Consider the following 9,046-nt stretch of genomic DNA (forward strand, 5'->3'; position numbering starts at 1 on the left):
GATTTTTTACTATGTATACAAACTCCCAAATGCAATTCCTGGTAAAAGGTAAAGTGCATCTTTTTCTGATTGTTTTTTTTTTTTTTTTGGTTAGAAAAACTGAGATATCTAGATAAATAGCTGACTATGAACCACAAAACAACAGCTTACGGCAGACGTTTGTGCCTACTTTTTTTATTTGGAGAAGGTCAACTCTTGGATAGAAATACTTATATATAGGATTTATTATTTTATATGACATCAGCGCAAAGGGAAATAGAAAAGGGAAAAAGAACGACAAGATGATATGCAAAAGCTAGTCTCTTGTCGTGGCGGTGACATGGTCGTTAATTAAAGGAAATTTTACCTCCTATAGCAAAGACTAGTCTCTTACCTTATTTATTATAAATACATATTCTTTTAAAAAAATTAATACTCTTTTAAAAATTGAGAAGATGATACCTTTTAATTTTTATATCAAAATATTTATTTATGGTCATGAAAAAGCTAGTCTCTTACCTTATTTATTATAAATAAATACTCTTTTAAAAAATTATCTCCTATAGCTACCTTTTAATTTTTATAGCAAAATATTTATTTATGGCCACTTCCTATCATTAAGCCATTAAACACTCTCTCTAATATTTTTCTCTCATTCTTTATATAAAACTACCTCCTTATTAAACCCTAGCGCATGTTCTTGTTTTCTTTTTTGCAGGAGACGTTGTGGCCATGCCCTATCATTATTCACGAGTTCAAGTGTTGGTATTAGCAATTAGTGCTCATTCCCTTGAAGACGTAGTAATGGTAGGCACAAAAAGGTTGCCCAGTAATTTCGACAATGAATAGGATGTTGCCCATACTCTCTACCCAGAAATTTCTCTAAATACAAAAAGCTATAAATTGGCAGTATGTATAGGATGATGCCCAGAAATTTTGACAAAAAGGCTTCTCGATACAAGGTCTTGGAAAAGAGCAAAACGGATCTAATGGAAGCAGACAAAATTGTCCGATAATGTTCTTGATGAGGAGAATTTGGATGCTGAACAGGAAGTTGTTGGAGACTTGGAAGAGCTAGATAATGTTTCGAAGCTACAAAAATCACGTCGCTACATTGAACCACGATTCTCCTTTATCACGAATTCTGTAACTCCGGTGGCCGGTTGACAATTCCAATAGAAGAGTTGATTCTTGTATTCAGATATATTTATATGTATTCGATAAGGCATACACTGATTTTTATTTTGTACAGTGATTTTTGACTGTTGTATTTGGATGTATTTATATGTATTTGAGTTCATACAACAACATTTTTAAATAGATTGTTAGTTCTAACTTTATTCATCTGTATTTTTGTGATGACCCAAAAGGTCATCACTTGTTTTTAAATTAAATTCTGTATTTTGAGGCCTTAAAAACCTCTTTCATCATCACGTGCGCAGTCCAGGCACGTAGCCGGAAAGTCTATATGTGAAAATCTGTGAAAAATGATAAAATTTGGCTTTAAAATGAATTAAGTTGACTTCGGTCAATATTTTAGGTAAACGGACCCGGACCCGTGATTTGACGGTCCCGGAGGGTCCGTAGAAAAATATGGGACTTGGGCGTATGCCCGAAATCGAATTCCGAGGTCCCAAGCCCGAGAAATAAATTTTTAAAGAAAATTGTTTTCTGAATTTTTTTTATGAGATTTGGAAATCAATTGTGATTTAAAATTGATGGTATAGGGCCCGTATTTTGGTTCTGGCGCCCGGTACAGGTCTTATATGTGATTTTAAAACGGATCGTTTTTGAGAAAATTGGAAATTGGAAGTTCTTAAGGAAATTTCATGATTTTGATGCTAAATTCATAGTTGTTGATGTTATTTTAGTTATTTAAATGCACGAGCGAGTCCGTATGATATTTTTAGGTTGGTGTGCATGTTTGGTTTGGAGCCCCGAGGGCTCGGGTGAGCTTTGGATAGGCCACGGAGTGGATTTTAGACTTGGAAAATTGCAGGTTTTTAGCTGGTGTGTTCAGGTCTGCAGGCTTCGCATCTCGCAAATGCGATATCGCAAATGCGAGGACTGTCGCAATTGCGAAAATAGCCCAGGCCAGACCATCTCGCAATTGCGAGGTTTTAATCGCAAATGCGATTTCCCCAGTTCCAGCCTTCAGTCGCAATTGCGACACAGTAGTCGCATTTCCCAACTCGCAAATGCGAGAGGCTTTTTGCAATTCCCAACATAGCAGAGGTCAGGGTTCGCAATTGCGAACCCCTGTTCGCATTTCCCATAACTGCAACCTGCAAATTTTTATACTTAGCCGAAAATCAACAATTTTTCACATCTTTTCAAAACACAAACTCCCTAAGGCGATTTTTCAAGAACAAATCTTCTTCCAAATCGATTGTAAGTCACTTTTAACTCGTTTCCTTCAATCATTAACATCTTTTAACATGATTTCAACTCCAAATCAATGATTCTAATGGGGAAATTGGGTGTTTTGGGTAGAACCTAGGTTTTTCAAAAAAATGGGGATTTGGACCTCGATTTGAGGTCCGACTTCAAAACAAATTATATATTTGAGTTCGTGGGGGAATGGGTAATCGGGTTTTGGTTCGAACCTCGAGTTTTGACCATGTGGGCCCGAGGGCGATTTTTGACTTTTTGGGTAAAACTTTTGGAAACTCATTTTCATGCATTAGAATTGATTCATTTAGCGTTTATTGATGTAATTAAGTAACTTGTGGCTAGATACGAGCGAATTGGTGGTGGAATCAAGGGGTAAAGCGATAATTGAGACGTGAATTGTGTTCGTGGCATCGAGGTAAGTGTTTGGTCTAACCTTAGCTTGAGGGATTAGGAGTGGAGTCCTATTTGCTATGTGGTAATTGTTGAGTACGGCGTAGAGTCATGGTGACGAGTATCTATACGTTGGTGTCTAGCATGCCCGTGAGTCTCTTAATGTGACTTTTATGACTTCGTCGTATTATTCATATCTTGGTGATGATTTTTATTTGTTTGGCAAGGTTCGTGGAAGTAATTGTGATGTTTGATTATTGAGGAGCATTGGCTCAAGTTGTATAACGAATTGTGAAAGTATGAGCGGTAATTGAAACCTTTTGGAGCATTGGCTCGAGTTGTGAAGTGAATTGTGAAACAAAGGTGAAAGAAGAGAAAAGAATCATTATATTGACTCCCTTGCCGGGATATTGTTGTTGTTGTTGTTTTGAGGTTGTCCCTTGCAGGGACTTGTTGTTGAATTATTGTTCCCTTGCAGGGATTCTTATTGCAAATTTCATTCATTTCCTTGCCTTATTGTTTGTGATTGTTGTTTGGGTAAGGAAGAGAGTTAAAGCACGAAGGATGATGCCGTGCATTGTTTTGGTAAGAGAGTGTTAAAGCACGAAGGGTGATGCCGTGTATGATTTTGTGAGGAAAGAGTGTAAAGCACGAAGGGTGATGCCGTGTCGCATGATGTAATATTTCGTGCCGATTATATTGATTATATGGCGAGGACGAGAGTAAAAGCACGAAAGGCGATGCCGTGCACATTTTCATTACTTGATTGCTTTGGTGAGGACGAGAGTAAAAGCATGAAGGGTGATGCCGTGCACTTATTGTTTTCTGGTTCTCTGTTGATGTCCGAGATATATTGTTTCTTCCATTTACCTGTTGTCTTTCTATTCTGAATTGATATCTCCCCCGTAGCATGCTACCCCTCCCGTACTTGACTGTTTAATTCTGTACCTCTTTTCCGTTGTATATAGTTGAATTGCACAGGTTTGTTTGGTAGTCTGGTCCTAGCCTCGTCACTACTTCGCCGAGGTTAGGCTAGGCACTTACCAGCACATGGGGTCAGTTGTGCTGATATTACACTCTGCACTATGTGCAGATCCCGAAGCAACCTTTGGACCGTAGATTGGGTGGCTACCTTCAGTCCAGTGGAGATCCAAGGTAGACCTGCAGACGTCCGCAGGCCCTGGCGTCTCCTCTATCCTTTACTTCCTATTTCATTTCTTTGATTCAGAAACAGTGTATCTTTTATTTTAAGACTTTGTATTTAGCACTCTTAGATCGTCTGTGGTACTGTGGCACCAGTTCTGGGTGATTAAGGCTTAAACAGTTGTATTAGATTCATATTTCAGATATTTCACTACATTTCTTCTGCTTATTGAAATTTTTGTTGTTTTCACATTATTGCTTTATAAATGCTAAAAAGGTTTAAAATTGGATAAAGGTAATATGTTCAATAATTGGCTTGCCTAGCTCACATTAGTAGGCGCCATCACGACTCCCAAGGGTGGGAAATTCGGGTCGTGACAAGTCTGTATCAGAGCTCCAGGTTACATGGGTCTCACAGTTCACAGACAAGCTTGGTAGAGTCTGAGGGATCGGTACGGAGACGTCTGTATTTATCCCCCAGAGGTTACAGAGTTAGGAAAATTTCACATCTATTCTTTCCTGTCGTGCGGTTTGGTTTCTCAATGCTGATTGAATTTCTATTATGTTCTCTCATAGATGCTGAGAACACGCGCTTCCTCATCCGTTGATCAGCAGCCCGAGCCCCCAGCAGCAGCTCCTACGAGGGGCAGAGGGCGAGGCCGAGGCCGTGCTAGAGGCTGAGGTAGGGGCAAAGCTCAGTGATCGCTGCCGACTCGACGCTACACTAAGGTAGGAAGAGCGGGTTGCAATAGCTTTTACCCGAATAGTGGTTCGGGATCGAATTTCCACAGGGAGCTAGTAGTGGAGTTGTATTGTCTGTCCAGTCTAGAATTGCGGTTGTGCTTCTAATGTCACTTCAAACATTCTTGGGTTTTTTGATTTTTATAACTACTATTATAAAACTAATGATTAAAACTAAATTATGCTAAGAGAATATTGCTAAGTTGTATTTAATATAGAGAAAGGTACTAGGGTCGTGGCATTGCCTAGGTGGCTAATTAACGGGTAGATGCTACTAAGGATAGATTGACACATTTGGGGCTTATGCTATAACCGTTGCACAATTGTACCCACTCCCACACCTCTCGGTAGAGAGAGTGATTTTGCCCAATTGACTCTCTCGAGACCAATTGGGTAGGCCAATTAGACCAAGCAACTAGGGTTCAAGTAGGGTGATTAGTCTCTCGAGATTTAACCCGTTAATTGGGACTACCATTTCTCATGGGTCCATCCCAATTCCTTGTTGGGTCAATTTTGGGGTCATGGACTTTCTTTCTCAAGAAGAGTTAAACCCACAAAGCTAGAATCAGTGTTTGCAACCACCAATCCTTAATTAAAACCTAAAATCAAACCAAATAACAAACACCCAATATCAATCTAACCTTAGATGGCAACACCCATCAATTACCCACACTAGGGTTGAGCCACAACCCTAGCTAATGGGTTTAGCTACTCATGCTAGGTACAGAAATTAAAGAAATAGATGAAGAAGTAAGCATATTAATTAATTACTAGGAAGAAACTAAAATAATAAAGAGCAAAAGTGCCAAAAATGGCTACAATATTCGGTCTCACGAGCTCAGCTGCGTTCAGAACATCCAAACTTCCCTAAAAATGGTAAAAGGTCCTACTTATACTGGGCTGGAAAACTGGACAATAATACCCCTGCGGGGTCAGCGCGGACCGCGCAAACATGACCGCGGCCGCACTGGCTCATGAACTCCAGGTTTCTGCTTCTCTGAAGTTGACGACCGCGGACCGCGTGAAGATGTAGTGCGGCCGCGGTGGAAGTTGGCGCGGCCGCACAGAAATGAGCGCGGGCCGCGTTGCTTGGAATTGGAAAAATTAGGGCTCTCTGAATCTCTGCTCCGCGGACCGCGTAAAAGAGTAGCGCGGCCGCGGAGCCTGACCGCGGACCGCGTGGAAATAATCAAGGCCGCGTAGCATGCCCCCTTGAAACTGCCATCCTCTGAACCTCCTAGTGCGGCCGCGTTCATGTTTGCGCGGTCCGCACTATGTTCTCTTTTCCTCAACTTGCTTAGTCTTTGACACTTGAGCAGGTTTCACTCCTTTTTGACCCGATCTTTGACATTCGTCGCTTTGTCGATCAAACCTGCAATCAAGTACAACTTTTGAGCATTTTGGGACTATTTTGTAGTAATTTGTAACCAAAGCGTAGGCAAGTAGTGGCATAAAACACGTTAAAATCCTAGCTTATCAACTCCCCCAAACTTAAGCCTTTGCTTGTCCTCAAGCAAACAAAATAAGACCCACCCCTTAAAAGAAAATCCAAGTAATTCCAGCCATCCTAAAGCAACCTCAACAAGCATCAATTGGGACTGCAATTGCCCTCAATACGAATGCATCATTTATACATTTAAACTTTTGAAAAACCATGGATCAAGTGTGACACAAGAGCATCAAGAGTTGACACATTTCATCAAAGAGCTTCTCTCAATTACTTTGGTCATTGTGGAACCCAAACTCACACATCCTCAATTCTCCCTAAGCGAACCTCACCTTTTAAAGTATTAACACACAAATCAAGGTTGATGGAATTTCACTCATCTCTCTCAAGAAGAAGGTCACAAGTCCGGCTCTAGTTACCATATGCTTGCCCCTTATGTAAGTATCCACTAATGTAGGTTTCCTTCAACTCAAGATCCTATAGGGCTTTTGTGGAGTCATTGTGAAGGCTTTTGGGTAAGGGTAGGACATGTTTCTATTCAAGTGGGCTCAATCTTCCCTTAAGGACTTCTTTTGATTCATTATGGCACAACTCTCTTGACTCTTTTGAGTATTTCACTTCTTTACAAGGGGTTAGAGAGACACAATGTCACTCTTTCTCATGCAATTCAAAACATTTCTCCTTTTTCTACTTTTTCCACACTTTTTTTTTTCACTTTTGTTTTCTTTGAATCCTTTTTTATTCTTGTTCACTTTGGACTTTCTTTTTCTTTTCTTGCTTTTTCATTGCCTTCCTTTTTCTTTTGCTTTTGTACCATTCTACCACTTTGTTTCCTTTCTTGCCTCTCCTCCCCCCCCAAACTTAGACATTTGCCATTACTCAAGGGAAGATTTGGGTGCCAAGAGAGGGTAATCATTTAGAACGGGTATAGGCTTGTAGCATTGGTTCTTGAAAGAAAAAGGTTTAAGGCTCAAAAGGGTTAACTAGGGATCCTCTTTTTGGTAGGCTATGGAATTGATCAACTTAACATCCGGATCAAGGAGAGCCTATAATCACCTCTCAAGTTAAATTTCACCTAGGATTTCGCCTCAACAAACATTCAGGGCAAGTTCTAGACCATTGGCTCGGGACTTGGATTCACAATTCGATTCCTCACCACACACGCTAGGGGATTGCTAAAGACATCGAGTCGAGGGCCCACAACGACCTTAGTTATGATTCAAGCACACAATGGTCCGAAAAGACCACATGATGATTGTTTGGCCAACGCAAGAGTCTCAAAGCCACGACTTCCACCATCCTAAACACAACATTATGTCTTTGACCATGGGATCAAAGGCAAATGTGCTAGGCCCAAGTAAAGCTTTGCTTGAGGTGCCCGTAACTACAACTATCAAAAACAAAGAGAAAAATCAAAGAAACGGACTCAAACCCTTAAGAAGGTTGTCACTCCATCCATCATCGGGAAGAGCCACCCGGTTCATACAATATTCCACCCATGGAAAGAACCGTGGCCTTAAGAAAACCAAGGGCTTATTGGAAGCGTTAAAAACAAAACAAGAGGCTACGAGCCTAACTATAATGCTAAAAACGAAAATTTTTTGCGAAAAATAGAAAATAGAATGAATATTTACAATAGGGAATTAGAATATACAAACGGGGGATGAATATATACAAAATGTATCCTAGCTTTATATACAAACCAAAATAGAAGATAAAAAGTACTGAATGTAAAGTTATATACATACCAAATGGAAAATCAACCAAAAAGGAATAAAAACTGAGTCAAATATGTACAGTCATCCAGATAGTCAACAAAAAAGTAGGGCGCACCCCCACGAATAAGAGCTGGCATTGTCCCCAATGCCAACTACCAAAATAAGCATCAAAAAAGTCATAGCAAAGGATATAGGGGCTCCCTAAGCCTGGTCCGTCTGCATGGGGTCATCAGTGGTCCCCAAGTCCTCCGTATGTGCGGGAGCCTCAGACTGGCTCCCGGCCTCCTGCTGCTCAACTACTGGGACTGAGACCTGTTATCCAGCCCAAGTCCACCGCGGACCGCACAAACTTGACCGCGGCCGCGGTGGAAAACTTCAGAGAGCACTGCATTTTTAACATGCCAGCGCGGACCGCACAAAAGTGACCGCGGTCTGCACTGGCAAACTTCAGAGACTACCAGATGCTTTTCCTTTGTTTTGCACTGCTTCAACACAATCCCTGCAACATCTCACAAACAATTAGCTCCAAAAATCCTAAGCTACAAAGAAAATCAAAGAGAAAGAAAAAGACAATGGGTTGCCTCCCAAGAAGCGCCTGATTTAACGTCGCGGCACGACGCATGTTACCATCACATCACTTCAAATGAATGAGTGCCACCACGTGGCTGTCATCAAATTTCCCCAAATAGTGCTTGACACGATGCCCATTGACCCGGAAGACTTCACCATTCTTGTTCTTGAGATCAAGAGCACCAAACGGAGTCACACCTACAACTTCAAATGGCCCACTCCACTTTGACTTGAGCTTTCCCGGGAATAACCTCAACCGGGAGTTGAAAAGAAGAACCATATCACCAACTTTGAATTCCTTTCCCCGAGCATATATGTCGTGAAGATACTTCATCTTGTCCTTATACAAGGACGAGCTGGAGTAGGCATGAAATCTAAACTCATCAAGCTCATTAAGTTGCTCAACACGGAGATTCGCCGCATTATCCCATTCCAAGTTCAACTTCCTCAAGGCCCACATAGCTTTGTGCTCCAATTCTACCGGAAGATGGCAAGCTTTCCCAAACACCAACCGGTACGGGGACATACCAATTGGGGTCTTGTAAGCCGTCCGGTATGCCCATAAAGCGTCATCCAACTTTTTCGACCAATCGGTCCTATTAGCATTTACCGTCTTGGACAAGATACTCTTTATTTCTCGGTTGGAGACTTCCACTTGACCACT

The sequence above is a fragment of the Nicotiana attenuata genome, unplaced genomic scaffold (assembly GCF_001879085.1).
Source record: "Nicotiana attenuata strain UT unplaced genomic scaffold, NIATTr2, whole genome shotgun sequence".
NCBI classification, from domain to species: Eukaryota; Viridiplantae; Streptophyta; class Magnoliopsida; order Solanales; family Solanaceae; genus Nicotiana; species Nicotiana attenuata.